We start from the raw sequence: 24,339 nt of genomic DNA on the forward strand, positions 1-24,339 counted from the left end.
CCACGCTCGGATGGTGTTTTTTATGTGCCACCAGCACAGGTGCCAGACGAGGCTGGCTGACGGCCACGCTCGGATGGTGTTTTCTTATGTGTCACCGACACAGGTGCCAGACGGGGCTGGTGGACGGCCACGCTCGGATGGTGTTTGTTATGTGCCCTCAGCACGGAGGCCAGTCGTTGCGGTACTGGCTACGATCACGTTCGGATGGTTTTCTTATGTGCCACCGGCACTGGTACCACAAGGATACAAATTCCATTGATGTTCATCTATTTTTATTTGGTTCGATTTGATTTGATTTGATTCGATTCGATTCTCACTTGCCTCAACAGGTCTTCACAAGTGTCACAAGAAGGAGGTATGCACAGGTTGACTGACTACGTCCCAGGTAGGGGCCACGGATTATGCTTCACTAGTCTTGCCGGGTCTTCTCACGCACAGCATACTTCCATAGGTCTCGGTCTCTAGTCTTTCCATGGTGAGACCTAACGTCCGAAGGTCGTGCTTCACCACTTCGTCCCAGGTTTTCCTGGGTCTACCTCTTCCACGGGTTCCCTCAACTGCTAGGGATTGGCACTTTCTCACACCCCTATCTTCATCCATTCTCGCCACATGACCATACCAGCGCAATCGTCTCTCTTGCACACAACAACTGATGCTTCTTAGGTACAAAATTTCTCTCAAGGTACTAACGCTCTGTCGAGTAAGTACACTGACATTACACATCCATCGGAGCATACTGGCTTCGTTCCTCACAAGCTTACGCATGTCCTCAGCAGTCACGGCCCATGTTTCACTGCCATGTAGCATAGCTGTTCGTACACATGCATCATACAGTCTGCCTTTTACTCTGAGCGAGAGGCCTTTAGTCACCAGCAGAGGTAAGAGCTCCCTAAACTTTGCCCAGGCTATTCTTATTCTAGCAGTTACACTTTCAGCGCACCCGCCCCCACTACTGACTTGGTCACCTAGATAGCGGAAGCTATCAACTACTTCTAGTTTTTCCCCCGGAAAGTGACGGAAGTTGTTTTCTGCAGATTTTCGGAGGTCAATGTTTCCAGAGCATCTGCCACATACAAAAACTATCTTCCCAGTTAGCCTACCTTTGACATTGCTGCACCTCTTATGTGTCCATAGCTTACACTGGTACATCTTATAGAGTTTCTACCTACACCTTTTCTACAGATCGAGCAGGGCCATCTTCCTGAGGATATTTGTGGATTTTCTAACTTTCTACTTATTAGTACTTTGGTTTTAGCTAGGTTGACTCTAAGGCCCCTCGATTCTAAACCCTCCTTCCACACCTGGAACTTCTCCTCCAGTTCTGATAGTGACTCAGTGATTAGAGCGAGGTCGTCAGCATAGAGGAGCTCCCAGGGGCAACCTGTCCTTGAATTCCTCCACAATTGCCTGGAGGACTATGATAAATAGGAGGGGGCTGAGTACTGAACCCTGGTGGACCCCAACCTCTACCTTGAATTCTTCTGTGTACATGCTGCCAACTCTAACCTTACTTATGGCATCTCTGTACATGGCTTGCACAGCCCTCACCAGCCATTCATCTATCCCTAGTTTCCTCATTGACCACCAGATGAGGGATCGGGGGACCCTATCAAAGGCTTTCTCCATGTCAACGAAAGCCAGTACAGGGGCTTATCTTTGGCTAGGTATTTCTCCTGCAGCTGCCTTACCAGGAATATAGCATCAGTGGTGCTTTTCCCTGGGACGAACCCAAACTGCATCTCATCTAAACTAACTCTCTCTCTAATTAGTTGGGCTATGACCCTCTCCGTAACCTTCATTACCTGATCCAACAGCTTGATACCTCTGTAATTATTTGTATCCAGGGCATCACCATTACCTTTGTAGCAGTTGACTAGTATGCTGCTACACCAGTCATTGGGTATGACTCCTTCGTGTATCACCTGGTTGACTATACGGGTGACTAGGTTATAGCCGACACTGCCAGATATTTTGAGCATCTCTGCAGTAATTCCTGATGGGCCTGGGGCTTTCCCTGTCTTCATGCTTCTAATTGCCTTAGCTACCACGGAACTATCAACTCGGATAGCTGGTCCCTCTGTTGGGTCAACATTCGGCAGACTCTCTTTATCCATCCATTCATTTTCTTTATTCAGCAACCTTTCATAGTGGCATCTCCAAACCTCTCTCTTTGCATCCTCATTTAGCGCAAGTGAACCATCATCCATGCGAACACACTTCTCTCCTACCACATCACGATTCTCTCTCCACACACTGTCCTTGCAACACGAAATACCTCAAGTCTTTCATCCTCACGGCTCAGAACATTGGCAAATTTTTTCTTATCCGCTTCCCCTCTGGCTAAATAAACCTGTCTCCTAGCTTCCCTTTTGGCTGTCTGATACAATTCCCTGCTACCACCGTTCTTCCAGTCCTTCCAAGCCTGTCTCTTTTGTCTAATAGCCCTGTCAACCACAGTGTTCCACCACCATGTTACTCTGGGTCGAGATGGACTTTGCTCCATCCACAGATCTGGTCAGTGGCTGTCAGCAGATTGTCCCGTAGGAATCTCCAGTTGTCTTCCACATTAAGTGAAGCTATATCCCCTTCTATTTCGTCAGAGGCTTCGAGTAGTAATGTCTCTAAATCTCTGTCTATTTGCAGGATCTTTAAGCTTCCAGACCCTTCTCCTCCAAGCTGGTCTTCTTCTGGGCAACCATTTAGCTCTGATCCTGAAGTCGCTAACTACTAATCTATATTGGGGAGTACATTCTTCGCCTGGAAGGTTTTGGCATTTATAATCAGCCCTCTTTCCTTTTTTCTGGCAAGGATGTAGTCAATCTGGCTGGTGTGTCTGCCAGAACGGTAGGTGACTAGGTGAGAGGTGGGTTTCCTGAAGTGGGTATTGCAAACCATAAGGTCATTTGCATTGCAGAACTCCAGCAGCCTGGTTCCTTCCTCCTCATTTCGAGAGCCAAAACCGTAGCCTCCATGACGCCATGGAAGCCCCGACATGTCGTCCAACATGTCCTTGAAATCACCTGCCACGAAGAGAAGGTCACTGTCATTTGTCAATGAGGTAGTCCGCAATAGGGTGTCATAGAATTGGTCTTTTTGTCCTTCCGGTAGCCCTGGTTGAGGGGCATATGCCGAGATGATGGTAGCTGTCCTATGGTGAAGAACTAATCTAATTTTAATTACTCTGTCACTTACTCTGACTACCTCGATTACCTTACCTACCCATTTCTCCGCAAGAAGTACCACGCCCCCGACTCCGTCGGTGTTCCCTGCCCAGAAAATCTTGTACCTGTGTTCCTTGCCTGTGAGGAGCCTAGCAGAACCTCCTCTCCACCTTACTTCCTGGATACAGCATACATCCACACGTCTCCGTTCAAGCAGCTCTACAATCTCTCCAGACCTACCTTTCAATGTGCCAACATTGAGCGTGCCAACTCTGAGGGTTTGGGAGGTGGGCATCAGAGACCCTGGGACGAGGGACAGCCGTGTCATGTACCTGAAAAGAAAGCTTGCATTTGGCAGATTTCATATGGAAACTCTCGACTACAACCTGCATACTTTTCACAATTTTTGCGCTATATATTGCGCTATATATATATATATATATATATATATATATATATATATAACATATACTATATATATATATATATATATATATATATTACATATACATATATATAAATAATGAGTAGTTGAATGAATTATCTTATTATGATAATTCGGTTAACCGATACCTGGGTAGCAAATTCACGTCAGAGAAAACGGTTGAAGCTACATGCCTAGGGCAGAAATCACGTGCTATCGTGTGCAAATTTGTGTGTTTTTTTAAATACAAATAAATGAAAGAATGGAGTTGAACGATGAATTAACAAAATTACTTTATTTTATTTTCGACATATGTTTCGAAGGCTGCATATTCCTAATTTCGAAGGAATAAGGGGTGCATTATGCCGCCTTCTCATCAGGAAAAACAAGGAACTTATTCCTTCGAAATTAGGAATATGCAGCCTTCGAAATATATGTCGAAAATAAAATAAAGGAATTTTGTTAATTCGTCGTTCAACTCCATTCTTTCATTTATTTGTATATATATATATATACATATACATATATAATATATATATATACATATATATATATATATATATATATATATATATATATATATACATATATAATATAATATTATTATATAATATACATAATATATATTATATATATAATATACATATTATATACATATACATATATATACATATACATATATATACATTATACCTATACATACATATGCATACATATATATAAATATATATATATATATACATACATATGCATACATATATATAAATATATATATATAAATACAATAATATATATACATATACATATACATACATATGCATACATATATATAAATATATATATATAATATACATATACATATATATATATACATATACATATACATACATATGCATACATATATATAAATATATATACATATACAATATATATATATACATATACATATACATACATATGCATACATATACATACATATGCATACATATATATATATAACATATAATATATATATATACATATACATATAAACATACATATGCATACATATACATATACATACATATGCATATACATATACATATACATACATATGCATACCTATATATAAATATATATACATATACATATATATATATTATATATATATATATTGTTGTATTTCGGAATGGTCATTTTGCCAGTTTAGCCAATAAAAAACACACGCACTATATATTTGGTGTTATTTTGCTTCAGTGTTATTTATTTTTTTACACTAATCTTAATCTTATTTCGGCCAGAGTTCTTTCGTCACACTCCTGTGACTGCATCAGTGGTCCATTGTTTTCTCTTTCTTATTTGTGTCTCTCCTTACTAACCCTCAGCCATTTTGTATTTCTATTGTATGTCTTCATTTGCGCATGCTTATATCTCTATGTGCGTCTATGTTTATTTAGTGTGTAGGTGGGATGCCTGTAATATTTGTATCTTCTGTTTATATACGTTCATGTAATTTGTTTTTGTTGTTGTTGTTTTTGTTTATTCTTATTTTGTTCATGTGTTTACATCCACTTATTATTATCATTACATATGCTTGTATGTATGTATAACAACAATACTAGTAATAATAATAATAAATTTTTAAAAACTTATATAAATAACTATATAAGTTTTTTTTATTATTATTATTATTACTAGTATTGTTGTTATACATACATACACTAGTATTGTTGTTATACATACATGGCATGGCTCGTGAAGGAACATTTTTTTTTTTTTTAAAGGTTCTCTGTCCCAATGAGTTTCGAAGATAATAGTTTATGACTAGATTGCTGATGTAAAATAATTTAAAAAATGATAAATTCTATGTTTCTTTCAAGATTGTAAAAGAAATAAGGTGCATTAATAAAGATAAATATGATTCTAATATAGCTTTGCAATCTGAAAGGTAATTTAATAAAAATACTTACATACTTCCGCCTGTGTCTGAAAAGGAAAAAGAGAGGGATTTAAAAAAAATATTTCATTCTTAGGGAATTTAATTTCAATGTTGTCGTTTTAAACTAGTTTTGAGTAATCCATATTGAAGTTAACTTATAATAAGAGATCAAGCTCATGTCAATCCCATCTTTTATTTAGACATATCTAGAACAAAATTACTCATTGTGATCTTCCACTTTAAAGACACTACAGTATGATTTCAGCAAGATTTTGATGCTAATTTTAACTGTTTCAGCAATCATATAATTTTGTGTTAGTTTCATGAAAGTAAAATATATGGGCGCAAGAAAATCTCATACCATTAAGTTTTGCATATTCTTTTATTCTTTTACTTGTTTCAGTCATTCAACTGCAGCCATGCTGGAGCACCACCTTTAAGTCAAACAAATTGACTCCAGGGCTTATTCTTTGGAAGCCTAGTACTTATTCAATCGGTTCCTTTTGCTGAAATGCTAAGTTACGGGTACATAAATGCACCAGCAAAGGAGTGAAGTGAGAAGAATAATCCCTCCTTAAGGTGAAGACGGGAGTCCTGATGGCCCCTGTACAAGGACAATCCAAACACAGACTGGTGTTGTAAAGAGTGACCACTAGAGCAGACATGATGCAAGACCGGGGTGTTGTTGCCAAGTTGGATGTCTCGGAGATGTTCTGCAAACCGGTCAGCCAAGCAGTGTCTTCTTTGACCGATGTATAGAGAAGGTCAGAGTGAGCAGGAGATACAGTTGCTAGAAGTGCAGGGGAAGGAGTTAGTGATATGATAGAGTCAATGATGGGTGCCTGTGAGGAGGGTGGTGTTGGAGAGGTGAGGGCAAGTGTGGCAGTGTGGGTGGGAGCAGGGGAACGACCTGGGTTGGGAGGTTGGGCTAGGGAAGAAGCTGCGAACCAAGAGGTCTCGTAGGTTGTGGGCTCATTTGAAGGAGGGGAGGGTTGGTGAGGGAAGATGTGCAAAGTGGAGGGGTCGGACTGGAGTTGCCGGAAGGCTTGGAGAATGGTGCATTGGAGAGGTTGGATGATGGGGTGGTAGGTGAAGGGAAATGGGAGACAGGTGATGGCAGAGTGGGTGCAGTGGAGAGAACAGATGCATGGTCCACAGAACGTGCTCTGGCAAAGGCAGTGTGGATAGTAGTGAAGGTATATCCACGTAGAATGAAGTGGCGAGCCATGAGTTGAGACTAAGTCTCAAAGTCATGGTTGTCACTGCAGAGCTTGTGTAGATGGAGGAATTGGGAATAGGGGATGGAGAGCTTGGTGTGTTTAGGGTAGGAGGAGAAGTTGAGGTATGAGTCTGAGTCTGTGTGTTTATAGTGAATAGGGTTGGTGAGAGTGGAGTGATGAATGCTGACTGAAATGTTGAGAAAGGTAACTGAGGTGTCAGAAATTGTGCAGGAGAAGCGGAGGGCAGGCTGGAAAGATTTGACAAAAGAGAAGAAAGAGTCTAGATGTTCGCAGGAGAGTAAGGTCGTACTGATACAGTTGTCAATATAATGACTGTATAGTTCAGGAGTGGAACCAGTAAAACTTGAGAATATTTGGGCTTCAACATAGCCAGCGAACAGGTTCACATAGTTGGGGCCCATTCTCATTCCCATGGCCACTCCCAAGACCTACTGGTAAAAATTACCCACGAACCTGAAGCAGTTAGGTGAGAGGACAAGTTTGGTCAGAGGAAGGAGTGTGGATGTGTCAGGTTGGGGGTTCAGTCGAAGGTCAAGGAAATGTTGGAGTGCACGCAGCCCCTCGTGGTGAGGGACCACCATGTAGAGAGTCTTGATATCAAGAGTGAAGAGAAGTTTAGAGGGGCTAGGAGGGAAGGGGAAAGAGTTGAACAAACGAAGATCATGGCTGGTGTCATGGAGGGAAGCTTCTAGGAAGGCAAGGACACAGTCAAGATATCTGGAGATGAGTTTGGCAGGGCAGTTGCAGGTGGAGATGATGGAGCGGCCAGGGTTGTTAGGTTTGTGGATTTGGAGGAGGAAGTAAATTGTTGGAGCACAAGGGATGTGGACAATGAGGTTAGAGGCAGTGGGGGGGGAGATGTTGGGGATGCTTGGAAAAGTCAAACTGGTCCACAGCATACTGGCAGGGGCTCGCAAAAAGATTGACTGCTTGGAACTGGCCAGGAGCTGGCGTCCACTCGAATGGTTGGCGGTCCAGGCTGGTGAAGCAGCCCTCCTCATTAGATGCAGGTGGTGTGTCGTGGAAAAGTGCACAAAGCTGTGGATATCAGCATGAGTCCAAAATTCGTTGCTGGATGGAGTGAGGGGGATGAAGCGAAGACCCCTACTGAGGAGGGAGTGCTCCACCTCAGAGAGGGGAAGATCTGAAAGAATGGTAACAACAGACTGAAGTGGAGAAGGGGTGGATGGGACAGAAGCAGGAGGGGTGGGTGGGGTGGAAGGTTGGGAAGGAGGGTATGTGAGTAGGGGTTGGAAGGGACGGGAAGTTTGGTGAGGATGAGGGATTGTAACAGGGAGGGAGAGGGGTAAAGGAGGAGTTGGGGTAGTGGCATCAGGTGTGATGGAATGGAGGAGTGGAGCTTGCATTGTTTAGTGTGAGTGAGAAATTGATGAAAGAGATGATTTAAATGAATTATGCAAAGTAGTGTTAGCACAGGAGGTTGACTGAGAGGAGAAGAAGATGGTTAAAGACAGAGGGAGAAGGCGGTCGATGGTGTGTATTTTGGAGAGATTAGAACGAATGGAGGTGCACATAAGGTGGTAGGATGTAGTACAAAGTAAGGGTAGGATGGTTGAAGCAGAGTAGAGAGTATGGTGGAAATGAAGGCGGAAACCTTTAGGGATGAGGCAGTGACTGAGAAAGGAAAGGTGGCTACAGAAGCATGTTTTTTTTTTTAAATTAGTAGGGAAAGGTTAATAGAAGGTTGAAAGCAGTGGAAAGGAAGTGCAGAAAGGTGTTTCTTTAGGCAGTGGTGGAAATGGAGGAAGAAAGGTTTGTAATCGGGCATGTTTGAAAAACGAGAAGAGGAAAGGAGAAAAAGGGGGGAAAGGGGGGAGAGAGAAAGGCAAATAAAGACGTGAGGAAGAAAAATTCAAAAGGTGTGGGGAGAAAAAAATATAGGAGGTGGGAGGAGAAAAAATAAAAACAAGCAAAGAAAGGAGGAAGAAGGAAGAAACAAAGAGAAAGGGGAAGAAAGGGAGAAGAGAAGACAAAAGGGACAAGGAAAGGGAGGGAGAGAGAGGCAAGGTAACAAGTGCAGATTGAGAGAAATGACAATAGGAAAAATCAGAAAGTACAAAAATGTTTAGAAAAGTTCAAAAGGTTCAAATGCCTTGGTGTATTGGAGCGAGTTCTCATCAAAGTAAGAGTCCAGTGTAATCCATGGGTAGAAGAGGTGCAGCCAAAGTATAGGAGTCTGAGTGTAGGAGAAAGTCCAGGTGGAGAATCCAGGCAGAATAGTCCAAGAAAAGTTCGAAGGAGGTGGAGACAGGATAAAACTCGTGCAACCATGTGAGCGTGTAATATATAGTGAGAATTTACAAAAAAACAACAACAAAAGACAAAGACAGGTGTGTAAACAACAAACAGTATATATATGCATATATACATTTATCTCTTATGATAAAAGGCAGATTTTCTGTGCCTCCCACATAGTTTGTTTTTAATACAATTCTACAATATAGAATTTCTTCAATTGGAATTTACCTATGATTTTTCGAAGTAGATTCGATTGGGTCATAGCATGTAAATTTTTTTTCAATTTCACCCCCAATTCAGCAAAAATTCGAGAAAACTCAATATTTTACGATTTGCCTCTCTCATTTTAAATGCTTTCTCCTACTTTCTGTTTGCAAGTGTATACCACTATCATATCCTCTTTCTGCAACTCTAATTCAACATCACACATTCTGCTACTTTCTCTTATTAATGCTTAAACCAATCCTCAAAAAAAGATAAAAGGAAACACAGATCTGTCGCTAACTTTTGGTAGTATTCATTGGCGAGCGTACTTCAGTTGTAAATTGTTGAAAGAAAGAAATTGTAAGCTAAGAAGGTGTGTGTGTGTATGTGTGCGTGCGTGTGTGCGTGCGTGTGTGTGTGTGTGTGTGTGAGAGAGTGTGTGTGTGTAGGAAGTGAAGGATAAAAATATGGCAAGAAGTGGACAGATGTACATATATACATACATACATCCATACATACATACATGCGTGTGTGTGTATGTATGTGTGTTATCTCTCTCTATATAAAGCTGAAGTTGTCTGTGTGCGGCAGGTTTGGTAGCCTTCAACGAACACTATCTCTCCGAGACCCTGCGGCGCAAGTTGACCAAAATTGAGAGTATGATAGAAGAAGAGTTACTCTTCCTTCCGTAGTAGATAAAATTCAACTCGGACCATGTTAACACCAAAAATTATTTACATCAAAAAGGTGCTTTTTTTCTATGAAAATCCCTATTTTTTACGATTTTTTCACTGCTGTGTCGCCACTTTGCGGTGTATTTCAACCAGAAAAATGTTCACTTAAAGAGAATAACAAGCTACATAATGCAAAATTTTTACTTTCCAAAAATTCCAATTCCAGCGGGTCGAAACAAACCCGAGCAACGCCGGGCAATACTGCTAGTATATATATATATATATACATACATATATATACATACATATATATGTACATATATACATTATACATATATATGTAATATATCTTCTGGGACCATTTCCAGTGACTTCATAGTTGTCCTTAAGCTGTCCTTAAACAATTTTTTAGGTTTATGCCGTTAGCATTTCCCCTCTGCATGCTCACCATAAAACAGCTGTTTCAGCATGCGTTCATCTGCCATTCAAACAATATGGCCACACCATCTCAACTGGTTCCCCGAAATCATAGCTCTAATTGAGGTGATGCTTACAGATGCAAGGACATCTGTGTTTGGAGTAAAAGAACTCCATTTAATTTTTTAAATGCAATGAAGGCATTTTTAGTGGAATTGTTCTAACAATTTAAAATGCCTTTCATAACAAGTCCAAGTTTCACAGGATTACAACAGGGATGGTAAGACAAATGATTTGTAAAGAGCCAGCTTTATATTCTAATTTGTGTCACTGGCACCAAACACATGACTCCAAGCCACCAAATGTTTTTGCTGCCCTTTGAATTCGCAGCTGTATTTCTGTATCAAGATTTCCATTATTTTGAACAGAGCTTCCAAGGTAGATCAACGGATCGACAACCTCAAATAACATTCCCAGGGGGGTTACAAACAGCACTCTACATGCAGGTTAATGCATTACAACTGGGGTTTTTTCAAGTTGATGGTCAAGCCAAAATCCTCACAAGCCGAGTCAAATGCAGATACAGGAGATTGCAGAATGACTGACAAGATCGCAATCGTGAGTGCACAAAAGTTCCCTGAGTGTACATATATATATCTTTATATATAAAAGAGAAGTTGTGTGTCAGTTTCCTATGATTTAGATTCCTAACTACTCCCACATTTTGCGATGCAGTTTAACCAAAACCGGGTATCTTAAAGTCCTGATTCATATTGAGCCCTTCTGGGTATTAGCGTGCGTCTACGATGAGTCTATGATTTAAAAAAAATTTACTATCATTTCTTTCCATTTTAATGCATTTTTTCGCTATTATATAAGGGAAGTAACTCTCTAAAAATGTCTACGATGAGTCAACGATTTAAAAAAAATTTACCTTTTTTTTTATTTCCATTTTTAATGCATTTTTTGGCTATAACTCTCTAAAAATGCTTATATAGTTATTTCCCTTACAAACCCGAGCAACGCTGGGCGATACTGCTAGTATATATATCATCATCATCGTTTAACGTCCGTTTTCCGCGCTAGCACGGGTTGGACGGTTTCGACCGGGGTCTGGGGAGCCAGGGGCTGCCCCAGGCTCCAGTCTGGTCTGGCAGTGTTTCTACAGCTGGATGCCCTTCCTAACGCCAACCACTCCGCGAGTGTAGTGGGTGCTTTTTACGTGCCACCTGCACAGGTGCCAGAGGGGTCTGGCATCGGCCACGGTTAGTTGGTGCTTTTTATGTGCCACCTGCACAGAAGCCAGTCGGGGCGGTGCTGGCATCGGCCACGTTCGGATGGTGCTTTTTATGTGGGGGGAGGGTGCAGAAATATAGGGGAGCACCAGTGGGGAGGGGTGTTCGGAGAAATATATATATATATATATATATACACATACACAGACATAGAGCAGGTTTTACAGCATGCCTACCTACCTACCTACCTACATACCTACATACATACATACATACATACAACATGGAAAAATGCGAGCATGGAAAGTAATATTCTTAAGATTATAAACCTGGAAAAGTACACGACAAGTTAATAACTTGTCCTGTAAAACTATAGGACAAGCTATTACTTCTAGTAAAGTAAAGAATAAGAAACTTTTTACTTAAAATATTGCAGCAAAGAATTCAAGTTCTTCTAATTTATACCTCTTTACAGTTCTCATCTTTTAAATTTATTGTACAAAACTGTTCAGCTAATTTGTAAGTTTGTCTAATTCTTTTACTCTCTTACTTGTTTTCAGTCATTTGACTGTGGCCATGCTGGAGCACCACCTTTAGTCAAGCAAATTGACCCCAGGACTTATTCTTTGTAAGCCTAGTACTTATTCACTTTTTTTCTGTATTTAAGGTAGTAAATTAACCAAATTCTACTTACATACGTATAGTGTTATTTGTAAACTATAAGAAAATAAGTTTTAATATTCAAATTTCAAATTTAGCTGCAATATTTTAAGTAAAAAGTTTCTTATTCTTTCCTATACTAGAATAGCTTGTCCTATAGTTTTATAGGTGTAATAACTTGTCCTATACTTTCCCAGGTTTATAATCTTAAGAATATTACTTTCAAGCTTGCATTTTTCCATGTAATCCTTGATTTTTCCAGGCATTGCTGTTATAAGATAATTAATAATGTGTCAATTAATAATTTAAGATTTTACCTTATAAGATACTGAAAGATAATATTTCAATTTTTCCAGGTAAGTGATGATAATATTTCAATTGTTTTCATGATTAATTTAAATATATGTTGTGATTGAATTATTTGATATTACCCATCCACACTAGATTAATGGCAGGGATTTTTACCATGTTGTTGGTTGTACCATGGCTCACCAAAAGTTACAAACAACAAGACCCCAAAACCATTAGTTGCTAAGTTCACCTTAAGTAACCTAATTTTGCAATATTAGGAGGTCACAGGAATTCATTCAATGAAAAAAACAAATTTCCAGTGATTCCGGGATTGGTAGGGGAAACCCCACCTCATTTTTTCAGAACCAAAATAAGGGATTTGCAACATATTAGAAGGTCAGGGTACTTGATTCCACACAAAAAATCAATTTTTTTTTTGAGGGTGGGGGGGGTGGGGGGTTGTGAAAATCATGCGTGGTGTCAATATAGAAATTTACCATAATGCAAACTTATCATCAAAGGCATTCCAGCCTTCAGCAAATCGTCTTTGAGACAGTTTCCTTTTTACCATTAATGTCTATGGTATATAGTCTGTCTGTGTGTGACAGGACACGATAGGGTCTTGTGTATGGAGGTATGAGGGATTTTCACATCATCGTTTCGTAATAACACATGGGTCCAAGAATCAATGTCTTTTGGAATTGATGATTTAGTGGTTTGGTGTTGTTTTGACACAGGTGGCAGTTTTTGCATGTATTTGCAAAGTTTGTGTACATACATAGTAGTGTCTTGTGTAGACACATCCACTGGGGTCAACATCTGGCCTAGCAATGAAGGAGGTGTGCCATTAACTAGTTCTGCTGGGGAATAACTGAGATCCTCCTTTATTGAGGATCGACAGCCAACCCTGCCAATCTGGGTAAGCATGCAAAGCAGCTGTCATTTGATGGTGGAATCGTTGCACCATACCATTGGATTGTGGATAGTAACTGGTGGTTACCTATAGTCTGCATGAGCTTGTGGAAGAGTTGCAATTCAAACTGTTTTCCATGGTCGGTAGTGAAGGTGTTAAGGACTCTGTACTACGATATCCATCCTGTGAGAAAAGCTTTGGCAATAGATTCAGCGGTGATATCTATTAAAGGAATAGCTTCCGGCCAACGTGTGAAACGATCAATGCAAGTGAGCTGGTAGGTATATCCCTGGCTGACTGGCCATCGTCCAACAAGGTTAATGTGTACATGGTTTAAACACCCATCTGGTGTGTTGAATGTGCCAAGGGGTGCATGACCAAGCACTGTGGTGGTGATGCGAGGGTGTGACAGGTTAAGCAGTGTGCTGAAGACTGTTTGTCTGAGGGTCTCTGGTACAAAAGGACGAGGAGGATTCATGGAAGTATCGCACAGAATCTGGGAAGTACCTTGTTATTTTTTTATGGTTATACCTAGATTTCGAATTTATTTAGCAAATAAAGTAATTTGCTAGGCGAAATTCTCATCAGTAACTGCTCTTAAATGTGGTTTTGGTCGTTTTGACTGCTTCTTCTAACATGTAAAACTACCTGTTAAAGGTAGTTACTCTTGTGTTTAAATGTACACTATTTTATATTGAGAATATGTTGTCTATTGACTTTTTATACATGCTAGACCACTGGTAGTGAAATTTCTAAAAAAATTAGCTACCCTATATATTTTACATATAAATATACATGTATATCTATCTATCTGTATGTGTAAATATAGATATATATGTACATATAGTAGCTGGTGTACCTGGTAATTCCCGGGGGTAAAGATGTTCTATTGAAACTTCTTATTACTCTGATATAAGAAAGCAATTTCGTTAAAATTGTCAGCTGGAGGAGGGAGAAATTGTTGGAGGTTGGCGAGAGAGGTTTTCAGAGGTTGGTGAGAAAGATTATCAGAGGTTGGTGAGAGGCAGAGACATTATTCTGCTTACCGAAAGCAGCTGGGAAATGTATAACTATTGTCATTCACAGAAAAACTATTGTTTTACTGTGAGAAAAGCACTGTTGAAGTATTAAGTGAAATTTGGCAATCAAGGATCGAATCCATGCTATGCCTGCATGAAGCCACTACAAACACGTTGTGGAATAAAAAATTTATCTGCCGTCATGGAAAAATGTGTAACTGTAAAAATGCAGAATTATTAGAGTAATGGGCGTTCCAAAAAGTACGTATGTTTAGAAATGTATGAATGAAGTTTTTAATGTTTACGATTCAAGTTAAGAAAGTGCAATAATAATGTTTAGCAGTTCAAAACTGTGAGTAATGCAGAATTAGGTCCGCTGATCGTGAGAATCAAATATTGATCACTTTGCTAAAATCTGCAGATGGTATAGGTTATTTCCCTTGGGTTGATTAAATAAAATATTAGTAATATGTAGTAGACACAAGCATCCATTGGAAAGGCCCTATTATCGATATTTTTCAACTATCTAAGTATGTCACGAGCTTTCCAGACATGAGTTCTACTCACATGTGAAATAAAGTATAAAAGTGATATTGTCTGCAAAAATTAGCAATAGGACACACCAAAAAATCAATATTCAAAGTAATCAAACATACACAATGAAATGGGTTATTTCCCTTGGGTGGTTAAAAAAAAATCACTTATATGAGGTAGATATAAAGGTCCCTTCCAGGGGCTGTATTATTGATTTTTCAACAACTTAAGTATGTCACGAGATTTCCAGACATGAGTTCTAATCCTGTGTCAAGTTTCATCAAAATCAATTAAAAAATGTAGGAGGGGTTAGCTAACAATGCCACAAACAAGCACATACCGATTTTCCACATTTGTAGTAGATATACATATATATGTATATTTATATATACACATGACAGAAACACAGTTGTAAGATGCATTACGGATCTATAGCAATTGGAAGGATGTGACCCAACTCAAATAAACATTAACAACTGTGTGATGTGAGGGCTAAGGAGAAATGAAAGTGTCACCTCTGGAGTTTGCAAATGACCACTATACTGATAGGTAACTGGACAGAATAAATTTACAATCTATAAATGTCTTTGAATAACCAATAAAATGACTAAATTGTGGGTGTTAAGTCCCCATGAAGGGGAGTTTCTAACTTGTAAGAAGATGAAATTTTATAAATATTACTTCATTTGTGTCTAATATCTATGGTTAAAATGTCATCAACAGCAAAAATATATGAATTGTCATGGGGGTTATGGCCCTTATGCATAGAATATGATTTCCAAATTTCATAAAGATCCATTCAGTACTTTTGACCTAGTTTTGGATCATAAAAGAAATCACTAAAATTTTGGAGTTAAGACCCCCATTAGGGTGTCTTAGAATCCTCATGAGAAGTGGAAACTTTGAGAATTGTTCTTAATGTGTGTCAATTACCTGTGGTTGAAATTTCATAAACATCGAAAATTTATGAATTTTCATGGGGGTTCTGCACCATTTAAGCCATCTGAAATTCAAACTAAACATATTGCATTATACCCGCCCTGATGCATTGAATCTAAGTTCCAAATATCATAAGGATCCATGCAGTAATTTTGGTCCATGAAATTGTATGAAACATACAGAATTACCCTTCTCCCTAGGCTTGGATTTTGTGTTCTAAATTTCATTAGGATCGGTGCAGCAGTTTTTGAATGTATAAGTAACACACAAAAAGGCATTGTCTTTTATATAATAGATATGAATATGCACATATACATACATGTATATATATATGTGTGTGTTTGTGTGTGAGTTATATATATATATGTGTGTGTGTGTGTGTGAGTTATATATATATATATATATATATGTGTGTGTTTGTGTGTGAGTTATATATATATATGTGTGTGTGTGTGTGTGTGTGTGTGTGTGTGTGTGTGTATGTATGTATACACACATGCACACACACACAAAGATAAATTGATAGATACAACTGAGTAGGCAAACAGAAATATCAGACACTGTCTAGTGCTTTTTTTATTTTGATAAGCCTGGTACTTATTCTATCAGTTTCTGTTTGTAAGATCCACTGTCAAGGCTTTGGTTGGTCTGAAGCTATAGCAGAAGACACATGCGAAGCCACCACACAGTGGGACGGAAGCCAGGACCATGTGTTTTGGAACCAAGTTTGTTACCACACAGCCACACCTGCACCTATGTATATGTGTGTGTATGGGTGTATATAGGTATGCATGTATATATGTGTATACATATTACTTGTACATCTATCTATCTATCTATCTATCTATCTATCTATCTATCTATCTATCTATCTATCTATCTATATATATATATATATATAGGGATAAATATTTTATATATAAAGAACGTGAAATACAGGAAGAGACAAACACGGAACACAGACAAATCATTCGAAGCCTTCAATCTTCAGTCAGACACCGAATCATCATCGCAAATTTCGGCTGTTCAATTCTGATATTTGCTCCAACTCGGCCAGCCCCAAGAAAAAAAAAAAAAACTAAGCTGCAGGCATTAGATTTCTTGGTAGAAGACAAGAATGTAAATGCACGAGACGGATGTAAATACGAGAGACGAAAACGAAATTGAAAACGGTAATGGTTAAACAAAATATATATAACGGTGGTTGTCTTACGACTTTAGACCAAATGAGACAAAAACAACAACAACATAGCTGCTGGCGTAGAAATAATTACCTTTTCGGTAGAGGGGACACATACACATGTTAGCGAGATACGATCGCCAACGAAATGGTTGAGAAGCAGCAGGTTGCAGGGGAGAGAGAGAAAGAGAGACAGAGAGACAGAGAGAGAGGGAATCAAAGAGGGTGGAAAGCAGGGGACAGAATTAGTCAGTGACCAAGAGAAAAAGAGAAAGAAGGGATTGAGGAGGATGGGAGGAAGAGGGGGAAGAAACGAGGGCGCCAAAATAGTTTGGTCAAGAAGCAATGGTGGATAGGAAAGAGAAAGTATATAGAAGTCGTGCAGGGTTTAAAATTGGATAACAAACGGGGGGGGGGGTGCACGTAACGCCGCAATAATATAGGGATAAATATTTTATATATAAAGAACGTGAAATATATAACGGTGGTTGTCTTACGACTTTAGAATTGAAGGCTTCGAATGATTTGTCTGTGTTCCGTGTTTGTCTCTTCCTGTATTTCACGTTCTTTATATATAAAATATTTATCCCTATATTATTGCGGCGTTACGTGCACCCCCCCCCCGTTTATATATATATATATATATATATATATATATATATATATATATATATATATATATATATACACACATATACATCTATATGTATATACATACATCTATACATATACAGCTAGCCGAAATTGCGAGGATGATCCAATTCTTGACTGAAGATAAAAGGCTTCGAATGACCCATCTGTATTTTGTTTGTATTGTCTATCTGGATGTTTTGCGTTCTTGTCCCATTTTGTATTTTATTTTATATATACATGTATATATATATACATTCGTGCAGATATATACATACATATATCTATATATACATTATATATTAGTTTCAGTATTAAAGTGAAACTATTAAAGCGAAAGTATTTGCCATTACAATAAAGAGATGTTATTGTTTCACTTTTGACACGTAATACTGAAATAGTGGAGGTATACACAAACTTATACAATACCTACGAGGGGCGTTCAATAAGTAATGCCCCTGACTCACTTGCAGTCGTTTGATCTAGCTGAAATTTTGCATGTGCAATTATTTATATCTCTATAGATTAAGTGGCAAATTACAGTTCTGAACTAATTGTGGTTTCCGATTCCGATTTACAGGTGTTTGAACTGAGTCAAGTGTGAAATGGAGCATGTTGAGTGTCGAGCAGTGATCTGGTTTTTGTATTTGAAAGGACGCACACCACGGGAGACTTTTGATGAAATGAAAGTAACTTATGGTGATGATGCCCCATCATATGACCTTGTAAAACGCTGGCATCGTGAATTCAAACATGGTCGGAACTCTGTGGAAACAGCTCCCAGATCTGGTCGCCCCCTTCTGCCATTGATGAGGCAACTGTCTGTCAAGTTGAGGCTGCCATTTTGGAAGATCAACGCATTACTATTCGCGAAATAGCCCATGAGGTCAAGATTAGTACCGGGTCTGTGGAAACTATCATTCATGACCATTTGCATATGCAAAAGGTGTCTGCCAGATGGATTCTCAGGTTGCTCACACCTTTCCAGAAGCAAGAACGCGTCGATTGCTCGAGGGTGAATTTGGAGATGTGCCAAGAAGATGAGTCAAAATTTTTCAAAAGACTGATTGCATAGGATAAAACCTGGGTCCATCACTATGATCCAGAGACCAAAGCCCAGTCAATGCAGTGGAAGCACCGTGACTCACCTCCTCCAAAGAAGGCAAGGGTGCAGCCCTCCGCTGGCAAGGTCATGCTTACAGTCTTCTGGGACCAGGACGGAGTAGTGAAGACAGATTTCCTGGCAAAGGGTGCCACAATTACAGGAGCCTATTATGCTTCACTTTTGAGGAAATTAAGAGAAGCTATCAAAATCAAGAGGTGGGGCAAGATCAGCAAAGGCATCCTCCTCCTGCAGGACAACGCTCCGATTCACAACTCGCGTGTCGCCAGATCAGAAGCACAGGCGTGCGGCTATGAACTCATCCCCCATCCCCCCTACTCTCCCGACCTTGCACCCTCTGATTTTCACCTCTTCCCAGCCATGAAGTTGTTTTTGAAAGGAAAGCGTTTCCCAGATGATGATTTCTGAAGTCACGTCGTGGTTGGAGGACCAAGCTGGGGTCTTCTACAAAAACGGTCTTCAGAGCTGCATCAAACGATGGGAGAAATGCGTAACTCTGGGTGGTTCCTATGTAGAAAAAGACTAATAACTGTTCCAAGTTTCGTTGCTCTACTGCTATGGGAAGTGGGTCAGGGGCATTACTTATTGAACGCCCCTCGTATTTCTTTACTACCCACAAGGGACTAAACACAGAGAGGACAAACAAGGACAGACAAACAGATTAAGTCCATTATATCGACCCCAGTGCGTAACTGGTACTTATTTAATCAACCCTGAAAGGATGAAAGGCAAAGTCGACCTCGGCGGAATTTGAACGCAGAACATAGCAGCAGACAAAATGCTGTTAAGCATTTTGCCCGACGTGCTAACGCTTCTGCCAGCTCGCCGCCTTGATACAATACCACCTCATACATTCACAGTACAACATAAAACATGTACATTGGTCCACCAAGCTGTCTAAAACTATATACATCTGAGCTATAATGAACTATTTGTGAACTTACCAAAGACTTTTCAACACATATCACCAATGACGCAGTTTTGTTCTTCACAGTATTCCTTCGAACTTTACATAACAGACTTGAACATTTTGCTTATTTCTATGTGCTCATATTCTGTTTACCCTTACCATGATTTGTCCTTTCATTTCATTTTCTCATATTTTGTTATATTGCATCCTTCTGCTTGTATTCCATGTTCTTACTTGCTTTTTGCACTGCATATTTACATACGCCATCTGTATTTTTTTCCGACTCTTTCAAGTCTAGCAGGAGGCTATGTAGCAGAGCTACATGTTACATAGTAATATGTGAGTTGACCCGCACAGCAGACGAATATATCGATGAGGCATCTAGCCTCGCTTTTTGATACAGTAGCCTCATTCTGAGTTACACTGTAGAAACTCTCAGTTCCTGCTAGGCTTCAGTCAAAAACATAAGTCCTCTCTGCAGCTCTACATGTAATCTCCCAGATCAACTCACATGTCTATTCACCTCAACACAAGATATATGGTTCATAAATGAAGATACTTTATCATACGCACATTCTCAAAATGACTGTTCTCTTTACACGCATGCATACATACTGCAATACAAATATTATATGTTACTTCTTTCAGTGCAAAAGCAAAAATCAAAACTTTCTTTGTATGTAAACACACGTTTTTGTATCATACTACATGCTTCTATCACAAAAGGTGAACACGAAATAAACAATATATTTATACACAAAAATGTCTTATGGTGATTCATACTGTTTTTCCATTTGATAACATGCACTTGAACAGCCGACAGCTACTATATATGTATCGGAAATCCTGGAAGGCCTGGTACCAAACTCTGGCATTAAGAGCTTTACTAACCCTCAAACTGGATGTTACTGAACTGTTCTAAAGCTCTCAGCCACACTGTCTAGAGTGAGGACCATGTACTATAGTAGGATTCAAGGGCCCACAGTTATTTAATGCCTTGCCAAAATATCTGAGGGATCTTCATGGAGTGGGGATGGACGTTTTCAAGAAACAACTTGATCTCCTGCTGTCCAAGGTCCCAGATGAAGCTGTATCAAGGCAAGAAACTCAAAGGAAAGAAGCTGTGTTGAACTCCCTTTTTCACCAAAAACAATCACAGAAGAATGGTCACTGAAAAGGTGACCTCACTGGTGGTGCTCCCGCATGGCCACAGCCTTTGGGCTGAAACATGTAAAAGAGATAAAAGAAAAAATATATATGTATGTGTAAAAATACAGTGTGTGTGTGTGTGCATTGATGTCACGTTTCCAGACTGTGAGGAAACTAATTAGGTTTTTTTTCTTCCCCAAAGTAACTGTAAAACTGAAACCACAGCCACGTTCGTTTTATTTGTTGACTTAAGTGTTTGACAAACCAACGAAAGGCCCTCTTCCTGCGTAATCGCTTGACCCGCTAGAAAAGGCAGCCAATTTGGATCTTTTCGATTTGAACGGCAGTTTTTTCTAGCGGTGTCATATGAAATTGTCACCCATAATTATGACCCTAGTATCGATCTATTGCATTTCAATCTGTTTTAGGGTTAGGGTTAGTGAGGGTTAGGGTTAGGAGGAAAGGAATCTGGATTTTTTTTTCTTCAGAAATGTAAATAAACCCAATCTGTTTCTTAAACGAGGGACATATTTATACGGCACAGAATGTTTTCACCTCAATAGACGTCATTGAAATTGCACAAATTGAAGAAAAAAAAACAACAAATATCCTACAAACTATAGAATTTTCTCAATAAAGCCAAAAGAAAAAGATGTTTTATAAACACATTCTACCAGTATACGAAGTTTAAAAGTGTTTAGTTACGTGGAAATTATTTTAAAAAACTGCCGTTCAAACCGAAAATATCCGCCAATTTTCATTAAATCACTGCTTATCGCCTTGGATAAGGACATGAGGGAAAAGTGCTTTGAGGCTTCCTGTACAGAGGAAAAGACGGGATAGTCACAGTTGGGGTGCGTTTAGTTGGTTAGAAGTCTACTTCAGTAGGCCTGGCCTAGCATAACAAATTCTGGTTGTGGTGATGCTCTGATAATCCAACAGGTGTCAATACAAGATGATGAGTGATGCTTCATTGAACTTCGATTTACCACTAACGGTTATTGAATAGTCTCAATGAGCACATAATATATAAAATTATACGTCGACTAATTTAATTACAGTATAATCTAATTATAGTATAATTAAATATTAGGCAGAGGTAAAGAATACGCACACCACCCGTTTTCAGCGTAACCCTAACCCTAAACACGGGTGGGCGTATTCTTTACCTTCGCCAAAATATTACTTGCATGTAGATTATAGTTAACTGTATTACTATTAACTTTTTTCCCCTCAGAAAATATCACTTTTATTAATATTTAGCAGAAGGAATTATAAATTTAAATTTTAGAACATACTAGCAGTATCGCCCGGCGTTGCTCGGGTTTGTAAGGGAAATAACTACATAAGCATTTTTAGAGAGTTACTTCCCTTATAGTTGCCAATTCGGGCTTTCTTAGCCATTTCTGTTTTGGTGTCTTCAAGCCATGAAGTTGTTCTAAAAGAACGCTGGTCTCCTTGACAACGCTTTACGACGTTGATTTCCTTACACTCCCTTCCCCACAGCTTCACGAGGGAGGGAAGAAGGGGAGAAGCAAACAGGTGCAGGTGTGACCATGGACGCCAACTCCGCCGCCATCGACAGACGAAAAATTATGCATTACAATAGAATAAAAAATGATGTTAAATTATTTTTAAAATCGTAGACTCATCGTAGACGCGCGCTAATACTCAGACGGGCTCGATATGAATCACGACTATAAGATACCCGAATTTGGTTAAACTGCACCGCAAAATGTGGGAGTAGTTAGGAATCTAAATCGAAGGGGACAGACACTCACACAACTACAGTTTTATATATATAGATTTCTTACCAGATTTTCCACCTCAATATTGGTTTGACAAAAGAAAGACAGAGAAAAGGGGGAAAAAAGGAACAAAACCAAAAAGAAAAGAAATAGCGGAACAAAAACAAAACAAAAAATAAAGAAAAGGCAAAGAGAAGAAAGAGAAAACAAATATAGATTTATACAGAATGGTTAAACAAGTTGAGTTCGTAGAAATAAATCGCTGCTAATTCATTTTATGACTCATATTTATAAACATAAATAATAAAATAAATTATGTCGGTTTGAAAGGAAAAATCAACTTGAAAACACAAATGTCATAAAAAAACAGTTTGTTCAAAAGATGAAGCAGAAATACCTGGATAATAAGATAAAAATACATTAATTGCCAAATTGAAATTGTTGCATTAATTGTCACACTTACATTATCTGCCAGGTTGCAAATAACAACAGTGCCAGGATAACTACCGTTGAAAATCGTTCCATAGTGTCTTTCTGTAACAAATTTAGTCGAGATTGAAATATCGATGCAGTAAATAAGAATAGCTTTAGTCAGATCATTGTCAAGGTAATAACAATTCCAACAGCAACATCATTATATTGGTGTCTGTCAATGTAATGATACGGTAAATAAGAATAGCTTTAGTCAGATCATTGTGAAGATAATGATAATTCCAACAGCAACATCATTATATTGGTGTCTGTCAATGTAATGATACGGTAAATAAAAATAGCTTTAGTCAGATCATTGTCAAGATCATAACAATTCCAACAGCAACATCATTATATTGGTGTCTATCAATGTAATGATACGGTAAATAAGAATAGCTTTAGTCAGATCATTGTCAAGATAATAACAACTCCAGCAACATCATTATATCGGCGTCTGCCTTCCGAAATAAACTAGAATCCAAATCTTCAGAATAAATAGACAGAAAAAATGTGCTGCCCACTATGACCCGGATATATACTCTCTCTTTTACTCTTTGACTTGTTTCAGTCATTTGACTGTGAGTATGCTGGAGCACCGCCTTTAGTCGAGCAAATCGACCCCAGGACTTATTCTATCGGCCACTTATGCCGAACCGCTAATGTTACGGGGACGTAAACACACCAGCGATGTTGGGGGACAAACACAGACACACAAACAAACATACACAACACACACACACACACACACACCACATAATATATATATATATATATATATATATATATATATATATATACGGCCTAGTGGTTAGGGCAGCGAACTCGCGGTTTCGATTCCCGGGCGTTGTGAGCGTTTATTGAGCGAAAACACCTATAGCTCCACGAGGCTCCGCAGGGGGTGGTGGCGATCCCTGCTGTACTCTTTCGCCACAACTTTCTCTCACTCTTTCTTCTGTTGGCCTGCTCGCTTAGCCGGCGGGGTGGCGTCATTTGAAGGCTAAAACAATGCAAAGCGCATTGTGACCAGCGATGTGTAGCAACATCTGATAGCCTGGTCGGTCACGGTGACGGTGATATATATAATATATATATATATATATATATATATATATATATATATATAGCATTAAGGACAACTACTTAATAAGGAAAACTTAACAAGAAATTGTCAGGTAGATAGCGTGAAAACCTCATAAGAGAAAAATTTCGAAAATAATTATTCTTATTGAACATATTAAT

The 24,339-nt window shown here is 38.9% G+C and overlaps 1 protein-coding gene across 1 annotated transcript in view; it reads right to left on the reverse strand.

The window, feature by feature from the left end:
• LOC115216983 overlaps positions 1–23,248 on the reverse strand; it is a 51,366-nt gene extending 28,118 nt beyond the window's left edge. The window contains exons 1-2 of the mRNA XM_036507697.1: positions 23,093–23,248; positions 5,535–5,550 (exon numbers count right to left, since the gene is read on the reverse strand). The gene's annotated coding sequence lies outside the window, so the exon portion shown is untranslated. The remainder of the gene's footprint in view (positions 1–5,534; positions 5,551–23,092) is intronic.
• Between the last annotated feature and the right edge of the window lie 1,091 nt (positions 23,249–24,339).

Source organism: Octopus sinensis, linkage group LG11 (genome assembly GCF_006345805.1).
Source record: "Octopus sinensis linkage group LG11, ASM634580v1, whole genome shotgun sequence".
Classification (NCBI taxonomy): Eukaryota; Metazoa; Mollusca; class Cephalopoda; order Octopoda; family Octopodidae; genus Octopus; species Octopus sinensis.